General features: G+C 43.4%; 1 protein-coding gene across 1 annotated transcript in view; it reads left to right on the top strand.

Moving 5' to 3' along the window:
- LOC124796726 overlaps positions 1–20,130 on the top strand; it is a 1,132,495-nt gene that overhangs the window by 394,107 nt on the left and 718,258 nt on the right. The gene's annotated exons all lie outside the window — the stretch shown is intronic.

The raw sequence follows: 20,130 nt of genomic DNA, 5'->3' as shown, positions 1-20,130 counted from the left end.
GCGGTCGCTCGGTTCCAGACTGTAGCGCCTAGAACCGCACGGCCACTGCGGCCGGCACATCGCCGTTGTATAGACCCTCTATATGCTCCCACCTTTCTGCTTTCCCTTCTTAGCTTAGGGCGGGGTTTCCATCTGAACTCTTGATATTCGTACAGGTGGTTCTACTTCCTCCAAAGGTCTCTCTAATTTTCTTCTAGGCAGTATCTATCTTAGCCCTAGTGATAAATGCTTCTACGTCCAACATAATTTACATACACAAGAAACGCGATTGGCAGCAGCTGTATTTAAAAACAAAACTATATACGACTGCGAGTCGCTGAGCATCTAAAGCCGCTTGATTGAGGGAAGAATCTTTTTAGGTAATGTCAGAAACTGGTTCCTATTCTAGTGGCAGTTTATCGGAGTTGGTCAAGGGGTGGAGTACCGCAAGAAACTGAACAAAATACAAAACGAAAGAGGGCAGCTCAGAGTACCACGTCCTGTTTCGAGGGTGTTAAGAGATACAGAAAAAGCTGAAGCCCTTCCAGTTATGAAGGGTAAAAGGACAGGTGCCAATAAATACGGAGCTACACGCATGTCGTGAATGTCGTGTAGGACTGTGTAATTGTAATTTCGTAGATCTCCTCGGCTGGAGTCAGTATTCGACAAAAGTCATGGGATAACATCTAATACCGCGGCGGACCATCTTTTGCCCAGCGTAGTGTAACAACTCGATCTGGCATCGACTCAACAAGTCGTTGCAAGTTCGCTGCAGAAATATTAATCCAAGCAGCCTCTACAGTCATCCATAACTGCGAAAGTGATGCCGGTGCGGGATTTTCTGCACCAACTGAACTCTCGATTACATCACATAAATTGTAACACCCCACCTGTCATTTATCTGGTTTTGATGTGTGTTCACCCCAGGTAATTGACTAACAGATCAACAGAGAGTGCAAAACTGCCGCAATGTCGGATAACGCAAAGAAAGTAATAAGGCCCTGTGACTCCTGATTGAACTGCGGTGGCAGTGTTGACATTAATCGATTCAGAATTGATCCCTTTTCATTAAAAAGGCGTGGACATTGATGTTATATTCAGCTATTGAACACCAGATGCAAATGTTGAACATAAAATTAATTAAGAAAGTGACTTGGGATTTCAACTTATTGACTGAAAACAGATGCAGTCGATTAGCACAGATTTATTTTAACTCACGACCTTCAATCATCACATTACATGACTCTCCTAACAGGCAGTGGTAATAAATTGCGTTTGCCTGGAGTAAAGCGCGATAAATCAAAAGTAATTCCTATCGACTGACAGAGGCGTAATACGAAGTGCGAGAAGAATTCTACAGTACACGGCCCATGAAACCCTCGTGGAAACTTTGCCGACGTGATCCAACAAATTAATCAGTGGCCGGAGCGGGCGCAATATCACCGAATTCAGCGTGGCGGAGCGGCGTCGTTGTGCAGACGTCGGCCGACCTCGTTGTGTTGCAAGGCTACGCTCGCCTATTCACTCCTAGCTATCTTGCTCAGTATATAGCTGAACCAAAACTTCGTATCTCCAAGCTCAATCGTTCCCTTTGCTAAGTCCTAAACTGCAGAGATGCTCACTTTTTCTCTGGCAAGCTGAGTCAAGAACGCCACGTCCACACTCTAGGCAAGCTGGGAATGGAAGACCTCTACGGAGACTTCTCACAGTCCGCTCTTCGCCTCGGTTTCCCCTCCAGCAAAATCACTTATGCCAATTGCAGCGCAAGTCGCGTTAATTATGTGTCGCTTGCCAGCGCCGACCAATGCATGCTGTGGGAAGTGAACAAATTCCCACAAAATTTCTCTTCCTTTCAACTTCTGTTATTTAGCTCCTCCCAGGCCACCCATCAAGGTTAGCGTCTGCACAAACACCAATTTTTTCGGAATTCTGGCTCCCAGGAGAGTACTTCAAATTCCTCGGTCCTACGTTCCCATCGGAGGCCGGCGTATTTCATTCTCTCGCTCTTCACCTGATTTACTTCAGACTCTGCGGACTGTGAATTCAGCGTGAAGTTGCTATAGTCACGAACACGCATATTTTGACCTCTGTTGGCCGCTCCAACATAGCTTTGTGTGGCTTTCTCGCATGTTTCCCTGAGAACGGGACGACGGACATTTATCAACAGGTGTACAAGCTCTCCGTCTGCTTCCCGGTACACCAGCATGGGGTCGGGGTCAACCACCCATGCTGTCACTCATCTTAAGGCGGCTGGAGGCCGTGCCCCATTACCGCTTTCTCAGAGCTTGAGCTGCCCTAAGCTGCCCATTGTCGCTTCCCTTAGCCGCTCCCCCAGTGACCATGGTCAATTCTGAGTACTTCTCTGGGATAAACTAGCCTCCAGTAAATCGACACGTGTCCACAAAGTTTTCATGTCATGTGAATTACTTTAAAACCATGACCTGACATTAATTATTTCAATACGTCCATACTATACCCTCTACAAGATGCATTGTGCCTTGTCAGTCATTTTTTGTTCAGCCCGACTGTTCGCTCAATGTGAGTTAGGTGATCTTTAATGACTTCATGTAAGGGGCATAGTTCTTGCCATCTTACAAAATATTCGATTGGATTCATGTTGGGCGATCTGGGTGGCCAGACCACTCACTCGAATTGTTCAGAATGTTCTTCAAACTAATCACGAACAAGTGTCTCCCAGTGACATGGAACATTGTCATCCATAAAAATACCGTTGTTGTTTAGGAACATTACGTCCATGAACGGCTGCACATGGCCTGTAAGTAGCTGAACATGTAGAGGACCCAGTCCATTCAGCCCACACCATAAAGGAGCCACCACCAGCTTGCACACCACCTTGTTGACTACTTGGTTCCATTACTTCGTGGGGTCTGCACCACATTCGAACCCTACCATCAGCTGTTACCAAGTGAAATCGGGACTCATCTGAGCAGCCCACAGTTTTCCAGTTGTCTAGGGTCTAACCGATGGTCACGAGTCCAGGAGAGGCGCTGCAGGCGATGTCGGGTTGTCAGCAAAGGCACTCGCGTCGGTCGTCTGCTTCCATAGCCGCAAACTTCGCCGCACTGTTCTAAAGGATAAGTTCACCGTACGACCCACTTTGATTTCTACGGTTATTTCAAGCAGTGTTGCTTGTCTGTTGACACCGATAACTCTACACTGCGCCGCTGCTCTCGGTCGTTAAGTGAAGACCGTTGACGGCTGCGTTGTCCGTGATGAGAGGTAACGTATGTAATACGGTATTCTTGGCACACTTTTGTCATTGAATATCGATTTCCGAAATGGAATATCCCATGCGTGTAGCTCCAGCTACGATTCCGCATACAGTCTGTTAATTTCCGTAGTACGGCCATAATCACGTCGGAAACTTTTTCACATAAATCACCTGAGTACAAATGACAGCTCCGCCAATGTACTGCCCTTTCATATCTCGTATACGCGATGCTACCGGCATCTGTATTTGTGCGTAGCGCAATCCCAAGACCTTCAGTCACCTCAGTACATCCTCTCTGGGAACAAGACAGGTGGGCTGCCTGACGGCCCTTTTGATTTGTTCTTGTAAATCAGTCGGCATCTGTTGTACTGTTGGGACACTTGTCATTTATCTTTTGGGCGCAATGGTCCATCTGCGTAACCGAGCGATCAATGCGTCCATGTTGGTCTGAAATAAGGAAACTGTGACTGTTTATGACAAGGGGTCCAGTCAGTTTTATTAGACCAATACAGGAGCTACTTGGATGAGAAATAGCAGTTCCAGTGCCTGCAAACTTGATAACTAATGGGAACCAACAGCTGACGTGACGCTCTTCCATATCGCATCCAAATGACACTATTCTGTATTAGATGATAGATGATACGGCAGCCGCTCAGCATCGCAGAATTTCGGTGGAAGGGGCGAGATACTTTAAGTCCCACTGCGTGGTTATATGCAGGGCTTTAGAGAAATAAGTTCTTAATTCGCCTTACAGCCGAAGCAAACCTCCAAATCCTTGGCAGAAATTGACCGTGTAGTGAATGGCCTCATCCTTATACCGGCAGCGAGTATAGCGGTGTTCAACCATCTGGACGATGACAATGTTTCCGTCGCGGCCACTTTGGCCTCGTGATGGTCAAGTCCCAAGCTTTACCGAGGTGCACCAACTTTATTGATATTATTTTTCGATATTGTAATAGAACCGACTGGTTATCCCAATGTAAGTTTTCTATCGTTTCCCTAAACCAGTTCGTGCGAGTTTCAGTATGATTCTTGAACATTTCGATATATGAGTTCCCTCCCAACTCTATCCGCGTCCTCCCCAGTACTCCGACTCTTACTACGTCGACGTTGACGGGGCCTCAGTTAACAACCTTCTTTCCCACTTTTTAGCAACGTTGGCAACTAACTAATTACCAACCCAAATAATACGTGCCGTGGATGCACACCGAGAAAGTGCCATCATTGGCGCAACATACATGTCAATCCTGTTCTCAGAGCTCACATAAGGGTTTCTTAGTTTTCTTATCCGTGCCCTTCCCCGGTTATTTATTGTAAATACACGAAGTAGGGAGACCATGTAACTCCTGCACACACACACACGACCGTGGACTTACACTTCTATGCTTTCTACTCACCGTCGGGACACACAAAGGCCCAGAGGCGCTTTTCTATGCAAATGCACACAGCCAACTAGTTTACAGTGAACGGAGGATATGTCATTGGAGCGCACGGATTTGTAGATAGTATCTGCGACGCAAACACGCCATTCTAGATTGTCGTCAGGATACGCAAACAAGAATATCGTCGGCACAAGCAAGCGAAGACAGCAGAGTTAACGTTCGAACATTTTTTTAAAGTTTTACACATTGCTGTTCAGTTGGCGCTGCGCTGTTACATATCTGACCGCTATAAAACCTCCTCACGAGCGTGGTAGCATAGGGATTAAGACACTGGATTCGGTAGAAAGAGGAAAGGTTTCAAATCCAGATTTGGGTTTCTCTTAATCAATTACGGCGAGTATTAGGACTATTTTTCACTAGGACGCAGCAGATTTTCTTCCCAATTTTCTTTCAATGCGTTCTTGTACTACATCTCGGATGACCTCATCTTCCACGGAAGATGCTTCTTTTTTCTCCTAAATGCTCGCTATACAATTAATACAGAAGTGATGACCAAGTACCACTAGTAGATTATTTCCTACGTCCTCGGTGTGACACGTAAGCCCGTCTCCGCAGGATAGGTCACTAACGTACTTTTGACATCTCTTGCTCCTACTTACTGTCACAATCATCCATACTAATACGGATGATGGTTAGTTTGGTTTTAGGAAAAGTTGCTTAAGAAAATTCAAGACATCTTTTTATGATTTGTCGGCCTAAAAAATGTATAAGACAACGTAAAATGGTGCAAGATGTTCGAAATTCTCGAAAAATTTATATAAACTAGAGGAAAATTCGGGTAACATACAAGAGCCAATAATGAACAATAAGAGATGGAGAACAATAGAGAAGATTAACTCACAATTATCCTTTTTATATGTAACTGTTTGAGGTCTGAGACAGTACAAAAAGTTTTTATGAAACTCATTTCTACTGCTTCAGTCGCTTATTACTAATATTTATTAGCACGACACGTTTCGGAAGCATTTTGCCATCATCAGCTACATTATAGTTACATGTACATTACATTATTGGTGGGTGTGCCTGTGACGTCATGTACCAAAAGATACATGTATTTTAATGAGTACCTTAACTGATTTGGGTTTTTAAAGGGGGTAGTACGTCAAACGGACCGACTTGGAGCAGAGAGGCACAAATATGTAAAAATTTACACTACTGGCCATTAAAATTGCTACACCACAAATATGACGTGCTACAGATGCGAAATTTAACCGACAGGAAGAAGATGCTGTGATACGCAAATGATTAGCTTTTCAGAGTATTCACACAAGGTTGGCGCCGGTGGCGACACCTACAACGTGCTGACACGAGGAAAGTTTCCAACCGATTTCTCATACACAAACAGCAGTTGACCGGCGTTGCCTGGTGAAATGTTGTTGCGATGCCTCGTGTAAGGAGGAGAAATGCGCACCATCACGTTTCCGACTTTGATAAAGGTCGGATTATAGCCTATTGCGATTGCGGTTTATCGTATCGTGACATTGCTGCTCGCGTTGGTCGAGATTCAATGATTGCTAGCAGAATATGGAATCAGTGGGTTCAGGAGGGTAATACGGAACGCCGTGCTGGATCCCAACGGCCTCGTATCACTAGCAGTCGAGATGACAGGCATCTTATCCGCATGGCTGTAACGAATCGTGCAGCCACGTCTCGATCCCCGAGTCAACAGGTAGAGACGTTTGCAAAACAATAACCATCTGCACGAACAGTTCGACGACGTTTACAGCAGCATGGACTATCAGCTCTGAGACCATGGCTGCGGTTACCCTTGACGCTGCATCACAGACAGGAGCGCCTGCGATGGTGTACTCAAAGACGAACCTGGGTGCACGAATGGCAAAGCGTCATTTTTTCGGATGAATCCAAGTTCTGTTTAAAGCATCATTATGGTCGCATCCGTGTTTGGCGACATCACGGTGAACGCACATTGGAAGCGTGTATTCCTCATCGCCATACTTGCGTATCACCCGGCGCGATGGTATGGGGTGCCATCGGTTACACGTCTCGGTCACGTCTTGTTCACATTGACGGCACTCTGAACAGTGGACGTTACATTTCAGATGTGTGGCGACCCGTGGCTCTACCCTTCATTCGATCCCTGCGAAACCCTACATTTCAGCAGGATAATACACGACCGCATTTTGCAGGTCCTGTACGGGCCTTTCTGGATACAGAAAATGTTCGACTGCTGTCCTGGCCAGCACATTCTCCAGATCTCTCACCAACTGAAACCGTGTGGTCAATGCTGGCCGAGCAACTGCCTGGTCACAATACGCCAGTCACTACTCTTGATGATCTGTGGTATCGTGTTGAAGCTGCATGGGCAGCTGTTCCTGTACACGCCATCCAAGCTCTGTTTGACTCAATGCCGAGGCGTATCAAGGCCGTTATTACGGCCAGAGGTAGTTGTTCTGGGTACTGATTTCTCAGGATCTATGCACCCAAATTGCGTGAAAATGTAATCACATGTCAGTTCTAGTATAATATATTTGTCCAATGAATACCCGTTTATCATCTGCATCTCTTCTCGGTGTAGTAATTTTAATGGCCAGTAGTGTCATTTCCACTGTCTATGCTTTTACAAATAAATTAATAAAACTTTATCATCATGACCAGGAAGAATTCAGGATTCATACTCATAGCAGTGGAAGTTCAAAAACAAAAATAAATTTTTCTACGTGTGAAATTTCATAATTTTTTTTCACTTACTATTGGCTGCATTTGTTGCTATAGGTACACGTTTCTTCATAAGTAAGAGAGATTCTTCGACGCATTTTGCGCAGCATACAAACCATACTTACAGGTGTACGAAACTCTAGAATTTTCCAAATCTATTAAAAACTGGTAAAAATCGAGATAGTTAACTATAAAATTTGAATTTTTTCCTAACATGAAGTGTAAAATGTAACAGCTCAATCATTTTCCATAAATTAAATAAATTCTAGAGCTTCATACACCTGTAATTATTGTCTGTACGCTGTGCAAAATTCACCGAAGAATTTCTCTTAATTATGAAGAAAAGTGTACATATAGCAACAAATGTAGCCGACAGTAAGTGAAAAAATGAGGAAATTTCACATGTAAAAAATTATTTTTTTACGTTTTTCAACTTCCACTGCTATTAGTGTGAATCCTGAATCCTTCCTGACAAAACTGTTCTATGTGGTATGCAAAATATACGAGAAAAGTGAAATATCCCTTGAGTTCATGACAGTTTTGAATAATACCGAACAATCAGTAAATAATTTATGGTTGCAGAACAGTAACACGAATTTTTTTACACAAGAGTAGAAGGAGATACTGGTAGAAGCCACCCTCGAGGAATATCAATTTGGGATCCAGAGTAATGTAGAAACACGTGAGACAATTCTGTCTCTATGACTTATTATAGATTGAGGAAAGGCAAACCTATGTATACAGCATTTGTAGATTTAGAGAAAGTTTTTGACAATTTTAACTTGAATACACTCATTCTAATTCCGAAGGAAGCAAGGGTAATCTAATACAGGGAACGACAAGTTATCATCTATAACTTGTACAGAAACAAGACCTCATTTACGATTCGAAGGAGATGAATGGAAAGCAGTAGTTGAGAAGGAAGTAAGACAGGGTCGTAACCTATCTCTGATATTACTCAATCTGTAAATTCAACTAGAATTGAAATCCACCCGAACAGGCCGTGAAGGGCCAACGGCACCGACCGACCGCCGTGTCATCCTCAGCCCACAGACATCAATGGATGCGGATATGGAGGGTCACGTGGTCAGCACACAGCTCTCCCGGCCGGAGCCGCTACTTCTCAATCAAGTAGCTCCTCAGTTTGCCCCACAAGGGCTGAGTGCACCTCGCTTGCAAACAGCTCTCGGCAGACCTGGATGGTCACCCACCCAAGTGCTAGCCTAGCCCAGTTTAAAATATTGGACATTTATCGATGCTCAGAAAATAGCTTTTTAAGGGCTCAAATACTTTTAAAATTCTTTAAAGCGCCGGCATTAAGCCACCTGGTTTTGCTGTATCCCAGCAGTTCCTGTCATTGGAATAACAGAATTCGAGAGCTTCCACTCGGATGCTGAAGATATAAATTTTCACAGTGGTACATTCGAAGTCCACAGTTTTGACCCCATTGTGAACTACATGGGCTCCACATCCAATCCTAATGCGTTGCCTTTCGAGTGATTTTTGCCTGAACAAATGGCTCTGAGCACTATGGGACTTAATATCTGTGGTCATCAGTCCCCTAGAACTTAGAACTACTTAAACCTAACCAACCTAAGGACATCACAAACATCCATGCCCGAGGCAGGATTCGAACCTGCGACCATAGCAGTCGCGCGGTTCCGAACTGCGCGCCTAGAACCGCTAGACCACCGCGGCCGGCTTGCCTGAATATTGCTCCATTTTCTATTGTTTCTTCCAAAATTGCAGTTAGTATTATTGCCACAATTTTCCTATTTAAATTGTTGCACGATAATACCTTCTTCAAATAATCGACAACAATATCGGAAGTCTCACCAGGCTGCTCTCGAAACTCTAAAATCTTGACTATCACACCTTCTTAAGGTAAAAAAATATCTAATCGAAACAGGGAATAATTTTACTGAACCACGATTTGAAGCATCCGTTAATAAAGATAAGCAGTAGGCTTCACAAAGATGGTCTTTCCATTCATCCATCACCATAGGCGCCAGCACATTTACAACAATAGCATGCATGCACATTTACAACAATAGCATGCATGGGATTTCGTACGAGCACATCTAAATTTTTTCTCAAAACATGTATGAATTAAATTAGAGGCAAAGTCATTCGAACGAAATCTGTGGTTTTCTTGACCGTGTGATACGTCCATGCACCTTCCGCGCAGCCAGCTACATCCAAATCCTTCGAAGTCGGCAAAGCCGTTCTTTTGAAGACAAAAATAAGTAAAGTATTCATAAGCTAGAAGCAGCAACTTGATCGGAAAGCGTGTGTTTTTCCAGCTTTAAATGTTTCTCAATGTCGCTGGCACCACCATCACCAACACTAAAATCAAAAAATGGCTCTGAGCACTATTCATCGACCTCCGTTATTGGGTGGAGAACTGTAGGGCCCCCCTAGACAGGTCAGGCGTGCACTACACACCGGAAGCAGCTACTAGGGTAGCAGAGTACGTGTGGCGTGCACACGGGGGTTTTTTAGGTTAGAGGGACCCCCCTTGGGCGAAACGATAAAATACCTGACGGCTTACCAGAGAGGACATTATCATCGTTGATAAAGAACGTCCGTCCTCAGAGACCAAAAACAGGAAAAGTCAACGTAATATTGGTAAACTGCAGGAGTATCCAGGGCAAGGTTCCTGAATTAGTATCTCTTATTGAAGGAAATAGTGCGCATATAGTATTAGGAACGGAAAGTTGGTTAAAACCGGAAGTGAACAGTAACGAAATTCTAGACACAGAATGGAATATATACCGCAAGGATAGGATAAACGCCAATGGTGGAGGAGTATTTATAGCAGTAAAGAATTCAATAATATCCAGTGAAGTTATTAGCGAATGCGAATGTGAAATAATCTGGGTTAAGTTAAGTATCAAAGGTGGGTCAGATATGATAGTCGGATGCTTCTATAGACCACCTGCATCAGCAACCGTAGTAGTTGAGCGCCTCAGAGAGAACCTGCAGAACGTCGTGAAGAAGTTTCGTGATCATACTATTGTAATAGGGGGAGATTTCAATCTACCAGGTATAGAATGGGATAGTCACACAATCAGAACTGGAGCCAGGGACAGAGACTCTTGTGACATTATCCTGACTGCCTTGTCCGAGAATTACTTCGAGCAGATAGTTAGAGAACCAACTCGTGAAGCTAACGTTTTAGACCTCATAGCAACAAATAGACCGGAACTTTTCGACTCCGTGAATGTAGAAGAGGGTATCAGTGATCATAAGTCAGTGGTTGCATCAATGACTACAAGTGTAATAAGAAATGCCAAGAAAGGAAGGAAAATATATTTGCTTAACAAGAGTGATAGGGCACAAATCGCAGAATATCTGAGTGACCACCATCAAACGTTCATTTCTGAGGAAGAGGATGTGGAACAAAAATGGAAAAAATTCAGAAACATCGTCCAGTACGCCTTAGATAAGTTCGTACCGACTAAGGTCCAAAGCGAGGGGAAAGATCCACCGTGGTATAACAATCATGTACGAAAGGTACTACGGAAACAAAGAAAGCTTCATCATAGGTTTAAGAGTAGTCGAATCATAGCTGATAAGGAAAAGCTGAACGAAGCGAAAAAGAGCGTAAAGAGAGCAATGAGAGAAGCATTCAACGAATTCGAACATAAAACATTGGTAAACAATCTAAACAAGAACCCTAAAAAGTTTTGGTCATATGTAAAATCGGTAAGCGGATCTAAATCCCCTATTCAGTCACTCGTTGACCACGATGGCACCGAAACAGAGGACGACCGAAGAAAGGCAGAAATACTGAATTCAGTGTTCCGAAACTGTTTCACTGCGGAAAATCGTAACACGGTCCCTGACTTCAGCCGTCGCACGGACGCCAAAATGGAAAATATTGAAATAAACGATATCGGAATTGAAAAACAACTGCTATCACTTAGTAGCGGAAAAGCATCCGGACCAGACGAGATACCCTTAAGATTCTACAGTGATTACGCTAAAGAACTTGCCCCTTTTCTATCAGCAATTTATCGTAGATCGCTGGAAGAACGTGAAGTACCTAGCGACTGGAAGAAAGCGGAGGTCGTTCCCATTTTCAAGAAGGGTCATAAATCAGATGCGAATAATTATAGGCCTATTTCGCTTACGTCAATCTGTTGTAGAATAATGGAACATGTTTTGTGTTCTCGTATTATGACGTTCTTAGATAATACAAATCTCCTTCATCATAACCAACATGGATTCCGCAAACAGAGATCATGTGAAACTCAGCTCGCCCTATTTGCCCAAGAAATTCACAGTGCCGTAGACACTGGCGAGCAGATTGATGCCGTATTCCTGGACTTCAGGAAGGCATTTGATACGGTTCCGCACTTACGTTTAGTGAAAAAAATACAAGCTTACGGAATATCGGACCAGGTTTGTGATTGGATTCAGGATTTCCTAGAAGAAAGAACACAACATGTCATTCTTAACGGTTCAAAATCTGCAGATGTAGAGGTAATTTCGGGAGTACCGCAGGGAAGCGTGATAGGACCTTTATTGTTTACAATATACATAAATGACTTAGTTGACAACATCGGTAGCTCCGTGAGGCTATTTGCAGATGACACGGTTGTCTACAAGAAAGTAGCAACATCAGAAGACTCGTACGTACTCCAGGAGGACCTGCAGAGGATTAATGCATGGTGCGACAGCTGGCAGCTTTCCCTAAACGTAGATAAATGTAATATAATGCGCATACATAGGGGCAGAAATCCATTCCAGTACGATTATGCCATAGGTGGTAAATCTTTGGAAGCGGTAACGACCGTAAAATACTTAGGAGTTACTATCCGGAGCGATCTGAAGTGGAATGATCACATAAAACAAATAGTGGGAAAAGCAGGCGCCAGGTTGAGATTCATAGGAAGAATTCTAAGAAAATGTGACTCATCGACGAAAGAAGTAGCTTACAAAACGCTTGTTCGTCCGATTCTTGAGTATTGCTCATCAGTATGGGACCCTTACCAGGTTGGATTAATAGAAGAGATAGACATGATCCAGCGAAAAGCAGCGCGATTCGTCGTGGGGACATTTAGTCAGCGCGAGAGCGTTACGGAGATGCTGAACAAGCTCCAGTGGCGGACACTTCAAGAAAGGCGTTACGCAATACGGAGAGGTTTATTATCGAAATTGCGAGAGAGCACATTCCGGGAAGAGATGGGCAACATATTACTACCGCCCACATATATCTCGCGTAATGATCACAACGAAAAGATCCGAGAAATTAGAGCAAATACGGAGACTTACAAGCAGTCGTTCTTCCCACGCACAATTCGTGAATGGAACAGGGAAGGGGGGATCAGATAGTGGTACAATAAGTACCCTCCGCCACACACCGTAAGGTGGCTCGCGGAGTATAGATGTAGATGTAGATGTATGGGACTTAACTACTGAGGTCATCTGTCCCCTAGAACTTAGAACTACTTAAAACCTAACTAACCTAAGGACATCACACACATCCATGCCCGAGGCAGGATTCGAACCTGCGACCGTAGCGGGTCACGCGGTTCCAAACTGACGCGCTTAGAACCGCACGGCCACACCGGCCGGCACTAAAATCAGTACGACACTTTTCACACTAACACCTGATGCACCGCTCCTTTGTTTTATAAATGGATACTTTTTTGTAGAGTAATATTAAGGGTACACTTGCGTTTAGGCATTTTATAATGTTACAAACACGTAAACACGAATGCGCTGAATGAGTTGTTTGAATGGGCATGTGGGTCAGAACATCGCAATACAAACTGGAACTAAACAATGTTGCCGCACTCAAAGTTCGCACGCGCGAGATGTGATTGTCATTTGTCTCGCTCTCGCATGTTACTCGCTCTCTCTTCTCCACGCCGCCCGCGCTGCCTCCGTCACCCCCGCGTTTCGAATGTAATGAATATAGGCAGGTAGGGGGTACGTCTAATCAGTTATCGTTTGGTCTGTTTGCAAAAGCACGGTATTTTTGCTCTGGCTGGGAGCAACGGGACAGTCCCGCCCAAAGCGTGACGTATGGTCACGTTATTCGTACCTGCTTATGGTGAATAAGGTCCCGGGATCAAATCCCACTTCATGCTGTTGCAGCACGTTACTTCGGCATTTTGAACCACGCTGACTTTTTATTCAAACTAAATAGCGTGACCACGTGTGCGATGGCATTACGTCGGAAGCCGCCTTTGTCGGCTTCAAGAGCGTTTTGTCGATTCCACTCAACAATGTCCTACGTTAGCGAACCGGCTAGTGTGTTACGCTGCTTGACTACTATAGTCCTGATAAATAAAGCTTTATAGTAATAGTTGTGTTTTTGGCAATATCACTTGAAACACTGTCTTGTGAGCAACATTTACTGTTTTTAAAATGGTTCAAATGCCTCTGCGCACTATGGGACTTAACATCTGAGGTCATCAGTCCCCTAGAACTTAGAACTACTGAAACCTAACTAACCAAAGGACATCACACACATCCATGCCCGAGGCAGTATTCGAACCTGCGACCGTATCGGTCGCGCGGTTCCAGACTGTAGCGCCTAGAACCGCTCAGCTACTCCGGCCGGTCACCTGTTTTTATTCTTGTGCCTTAAAGGCACAAACATAGGCATTTTTGGGAAAAAAATTTGTCGACATATAACCTCTTAGGCGAAAGTTCGCCGCAATATGACCTGGTACCAAAAGATAAGTATTATGACTTGTCATATGCAATTAAAATGAGTTTTCCACACTACAATAACTGGACTCGTGCATGAATGGTTGTAAAATTTACCATAAGTTCAGGAAAAATAAATGACTTTTCATTAAAATACGGACCCAAGTTATGAAATATGTTTCATCCCATACTCTTACAGAGTGAGGCACTAAAGTTGTTAAAGCTACTGCACTCTCAACCCACTTGTGCATGGTTCAAATCCAGATCTAGGTTTTTCGTGGTTTTTCTTAAATTACTTAAGATGGGAACCAATATCGTCCCTTTGATGAGATACGGCCGATTTCCTTCCCCATTCTTGTCCAATCCGAGCTTTTCATCTTTCGCTAATAATGTCGCAGTCGACGGGACGCCTTCGCCGTCGGCCGAACGTTAAACCCTAATCTTCCATCCAAACTGCACCCCGTACAGCTTAATGCGTCACACGTATGCTTACGAACCAAGGTAAACATAATCCCCGTATTGTATTAATAACTATTGGGTTTTCTTACAACCAACCAGCTTAAGTATGGTTTTCTAATATATTTTTCACATCAGGTTCAGTTAATGTCGGGCTGGTAACTGATTTCTATCTTCATCCACTTAAAATACGAAGAAGTAGAACAAAGGTTACATGCTTAACAAATAAATAGTGTGTATAGGTTCTCTTTGGCACGGTGTACGTAACAATCCACAAAAAAGGTTTGTTTTTTTGTTGGCCACTGCATGCATACATACATCTACAGAAATACTAAAGAACTGCGTGACAAAAAAGTAAAACACCAGGAAGACACGGTCTGATGTCAATCTAACGTCGTACACGTACATACCTTCGACTCATATGAAATTTTCTGAGTCAGCTAGAACAGCCATCTGAGCGCCGTATTTGTTGTCCTTGTTGTAAGAATGCATGTATATGCATAATAGGAGTGAACAGCGTCAGATGTTGGAGATCACTGCGAATGACACGAAGATGCCGCGCACTCCTATCGCACAGCGTTATCTGCACCCCACAGAGTTCCTAGGGGGCTTCACTGTGGATCTGCAATTGACCGACTGGTGCTGTATCCAGATTAATGGGTCATTCGGATCTGACAGTGACCCGATGTTGGACTGCATAGAAACCTGAGGGCAGGCACAAGTCTGCCACTACAAAGGAAGATCGTCGTATTGTGCACCAAACACATCGTAACACCGTCACAGCTATGCCTGCCATCCGCGAAGAAGTAATGGACTGCCTGCAACGTTCTGTACCATCACGCACCATTGGTCGGAGAATACCAGGAACCAAACTAGGGAAATCCGACCCATTTATACACTGCATTTAACATCACATTACAAACGACTGCTTTTGGACTGGTGACGGAACCAGGAAATATGGACTGCTGGTGAATGGCGTCGCGCTGCGTTCAGCGATGAATCGCAGTCCTGTTCTACCCTAGATGAACAGCGTCACCCAGTATGGTGGCGACCTGCGGAGGGATCCCATTCCTCCAATGTTTTGGAGATGCACAGCAAAGATACTCTTGACTTAATGGTGTTGGAATCCATCGGATATTCCTTCAGATCACGGCTGGTAGCGACTGAGAGAACTTCGATGGCACAATTCTATGACACGGGCATCCTGCGCCCTCACGTGTTATCTGGCAGGTGTTAGTATTGTGGTGCCATTTTTAAACATGACAGTTCTTGTCCCCACATGGAACGTGTCTCCATGAATCGTCTGCGTGATGTTAAGGTTCGTCCATTGCCAGTAAGATCCCCAGATCTGCCCAGATAGAATGTGTGTGGGGCCAACGTTGACGTCAACTCCGTCCCACTGCAAGTACAGGGTGTTTGAAAAAGAACTCCCTAGTTTTAAGTATAAATTTAATGAGGAAATTACTGAAAAATCACATCAATGAGTACATGTCATGAAAGAGAATTCCTTCAAGTTTTGTTTAATGTTAGTAGGCTTCAACGTGTGTCCCTACACACGTCGAGACGATATTCTACTTCGCGCCAAGTATTCACCTACATTTCAGGTGTAACTGTCCCAAACGCCACGACGATTCTTTCTCGTAAATGATTGGTGTCTCTGATCTTTTCACTGTGCGCAACATTTTTTATGTGGCACCAAAAGAAAAAGTCCAGTGAGGTTAAGTCTGGGCTTCGTGGTGGCCAAGGTATTGAGCCAGCCCTGCCTATCCACCTTCCTGGAAAGCGAGTGCCAAGAGCCGCACGCACATACATAGTTGCTGTAATGAGGTGAGGCGCCATATTGTTGGAAAAACACAAGCCCCTTTTCCGCCTCAATATCGTCCATTTGGTGAAAGACGTAGTCTGTCAACATGTCACAGTTCTCGGCCTACCTGGTAATTTGACAGTTCTCGGCCTACCTGGTAATTTGCTCTTAAAAAAATTGCCATTTTCTTGAAAGACTTTAGCCAATAACGGACAGTTTTTGCTGTAGATGGTTCACCACCATACTGAAGTCTACAGTTACGTAGCACTGTTATAACTGACTCAGTTTTCACAAGCCAAATAACACTGCGCTTTATGTTGTGGAGTATACGTTGTTGCTGAGTTGCTCTACATTGCACTGCAAGCATAACTGGACTGAACAGAGAACAGAGGAGAGAACCAGCACTGGTGCCGTCTCAACGTCAAGCAGACCTGCCAACTGCAGGGGAGCCAAACTTGGAGGGTTGATGAATCAAACACCACAAACTATAATAGTGTATGTCACTTTGTACAGTTTCTAGGACACACTAAAACTAGGGAGTCCTTTTTCAAACACCTTGTATTTAGGATATCAAAGACCACTTACAACAGCTGTTGACCAGCTTGTTTCATGAGAGGATACAATGGTTTTATGAAACCCCTCCCTCCCAACCGTATAAGTGCATGCATCCTGTTCAGAGGGGACGGAACGTCGTATTGATACTTGGGCCCACTTTGCCAAGTTCTCTCTCTGTAAATTTGACACAATTTTCTAGTCACTGGAATAACATCACACACCATCGCAACCCATGAAGTTTCATTTCGTTTTCGTCTCCTCTTCTGCATGCTTCACTTTTTTGCCAGAGAGACAGTATTTTAAAAGAGTGTGTGTTGGGTTTCATAGAGAGGGCTTTAGATCTGTTCGCTAATTAATCTTTCTTCTTTACCACAGGAGGAATACCTTCAGTGCTCGTTTTCTGTGTTAACTGGTATATGATTACAAAGACTTTGAATTGTTATAGTTGACACTCAAAATCTGCTAGTTTTTAAGTCTGATATTTTTAAGATCTATCATACAGCAAGAAATTAACAAATACTTGTTAAAAAACACATTTTCGTCAGGTACAATCGTTTCCATTACCTTTTTCAGCATTTACGTATGTTTACAGTACATGATGTGCTGTGCCAATGTGAATGAAAGATCTGAAACACACTCACTAAGAGAATGAGAAAAAGAACTCACAATTTCGAAGTGGGGGCGAAACACATTTCGAGTAGAATAAATATAATTATACTACATTCTGTATAACAACCTTAACAGCACTTAACATGGCGATGCATGTAACCACACGAAGAGTGTGATTACTATCATGGCTGCTCATTAAAAATCACTGTTTATAGTAAATATTCTCTTTTTGTCTTTCAACACTTATTTGTAACGCATTTTGCGCACAGAACATACTTTTCCGAATATTAAATAACACAGTAACTCCTGTGGAGCGTTGAGTGAAGTTTGTACTCATTTCAAAATTTAATGTGAACTCATACAATGCAGCAAAGTTCTTTGCTTTTGTGGTGAAGGACCTAATAGAAGACTTATCAGCAGCGAGTCAATCTTATTTCAAATTTCCTATTACCTGTCTGAAAAGGTTCTTCCACACAGAAATTCCCATCAGTTTACCGTTTTATCCATGATGGCTGGAGATATCCGTAGTTGCTTGGAATTAAAATCATGATAGCAGTACGCATTTCGTGTTCAAATGACGTATTTTACTGTTCGTTGCTCATAAGAATGGGCGCATCAGGTCTGAAGTGTATAGTGACACAAGCCTACTACAGAGCAGAAGAGTACATGTTATTCTAAAAACGTATAATACAAGTTGTTTATAAATGAATAGAGCGGTTTTAAAAATTAATAATAAATCAATTTATTACGTTATATGGGCAAACATTACACTTTAAGCTGTGGCAGCTGTCCAACCTTTTGATATACTGATAACAATCCTTCAATATGTGCGCCCTTAATCATACGACACACATCTACACTGTAATCAAATTCTTCCTACTCAGTGTAGCACGTTCTTCGTGATGGTCTGCACTGTATGCTTTATTTCATCACACGCTTCCTCAAGAAACAAGGGCATTGGCCGTACAAAAACTCGGTCTTTCACAAACCGCCACAGAAAGAAATCGCAGTGTGTGAAATATGGCGGAAGGGGTGGCCAGGGAAAAGGTTGCTGTCTGCTGCTGCAGCTCGTCCAATCCAGCTTTGGTGAAGAACACGACCAAGAAGCTCTCGTACATTCCTGTGAAAATGGGGAACAGCACCATCCAGTTGCTAAACGTGATCACCATATCTGGTGTTTTCCTGGGATAACAATCAGGTTTCCGACCTTTCTAGAAATAAATTACCCTTCTCCGTTTTTTGTTGGAAGAAAAATGGGCCGTGTACTTCTCCCGCGACACCGCACAGAAAACGTTCACTTTTGGAGAATCACATGCTCTATTAGCTTAAGTGATTTCTCACTTCCCCCAGGTAAGGGCATTGTGTGTGTTCACCTTGTCAATTATAAAGAAAGTGACTTCACCACAGAAGGTGAGTCTTTCTACAAAACCAACATCCTCCATTTTTAATTGTAGCTCTTCACAAAAGTCAACTCTTTTCACTTTGTCTGCTGATGTAAGGGCTAGTTCCATTTTGGACGGTTACAAACATTGCCGCATACGCAACACCTTCAACAGTGTAATCTTCGGCATGAATAATTTCCTGCATGCTTTACTAAGTGACTTGCCAGAACTTCGGTGAAATGCCTCGCGCACTCTTTCGATCTTTGCACGAGACACAGGAGGTCGACCAGGACTGTTCCCACGAGCAGCCGATACCATCTACCTACGTTATTCTTGTGTGGTGGATCTTTCCTAAACCGTGCACGAAACTCACATTGCACTGTGACCACAGATTTCAACACCTCAAAACGCAGCACACAGAAAGCCTCTTTCTGTTGCGACGTCAACTTGGAAACAGACACTACGTGAACAGCGGGTTGCGCATCAAAAACTTGGCCACTTCCGCTGCTTATGCTGTAAGGTTTGCCCATATGAAGTAATAAATCGACTTATTATTAATTTTGAAAACTGCACCGATCATTTATAAACACCCTGTACATTAAATCGTCTCGTACCTTTACCTCAATTGTACTTCGGAATAATGTCGGTGAAAATCTTCCTTTGTGTGTGCATTGATCATTTACGTCTGTTTAAATTACGCTATTAATATTGGTACTGTGTATCCAACACGTTTTTCGTCATGACACGCATTTTGTTTTATTCAGTTAAAGCATCGGCAATTGCAGGGTTTTCTCTAAAGGTATTTGCTTACAATGCGGCTGTGAAAATAAATAAATAAATAAAAGAAAGTAGGAGCCTAAATAGGTCGAACAGCGAAACACAACAATGCTGACAAACACGTGTAGTAGTGGGGCAGTATTTCTGGGGCGCCCAATAACACAGACCATTGAGAACTGTGTGCTGGAAGGAAGCCCCCGCACACTGCCTCACCCCGTGCAGGCGTTCTTCTGAGCTGACCACTGTGTATTATGCAGAGGAAGCGTGCTTTTTATAAAATAAAACAAAATAAGAAAGTCTTCTGAGCATCATTACCTTAGCCGTAATACATATTGCGCAATTACGTAGTATGTAATTTATCCCTGAAATGCACACTGCCTTTAGAAGATCGGGTTAAGCCTAGAACTAGTTGCGGTAAAATAAACCGGTTATTCGATGAAATTTGAGTAGTTTAAGTACCCTCTATTCAACGTAAAATTCAGATTTGCAAAATACTCAGTCTATAACCTTAGAACTGGTCTCCCATTTGATCCTCTTCAGTCGAATTCACGC

This window comes from Schistocerca piceifrons, chromosome 1 (genome assembly GCF_021461385.2).
Source record: "Schistocerca piceifrons isolate TAMUIC-IGC-003096 chromosome 1, iqSchPice1.1, whole genome shotgun sequence".
Classification (NCBI taxonomy): Eukaryota; Metazoa; Arthropoda; class Insecta; order Orthoptera; family Acrididae; genus Schistocerca; species Schistocerca piceifrons.
Note: the sequence above shows the minus strand (reverse complement) of the source record. Positions and strands in the feature narration are given on the sequence as shown.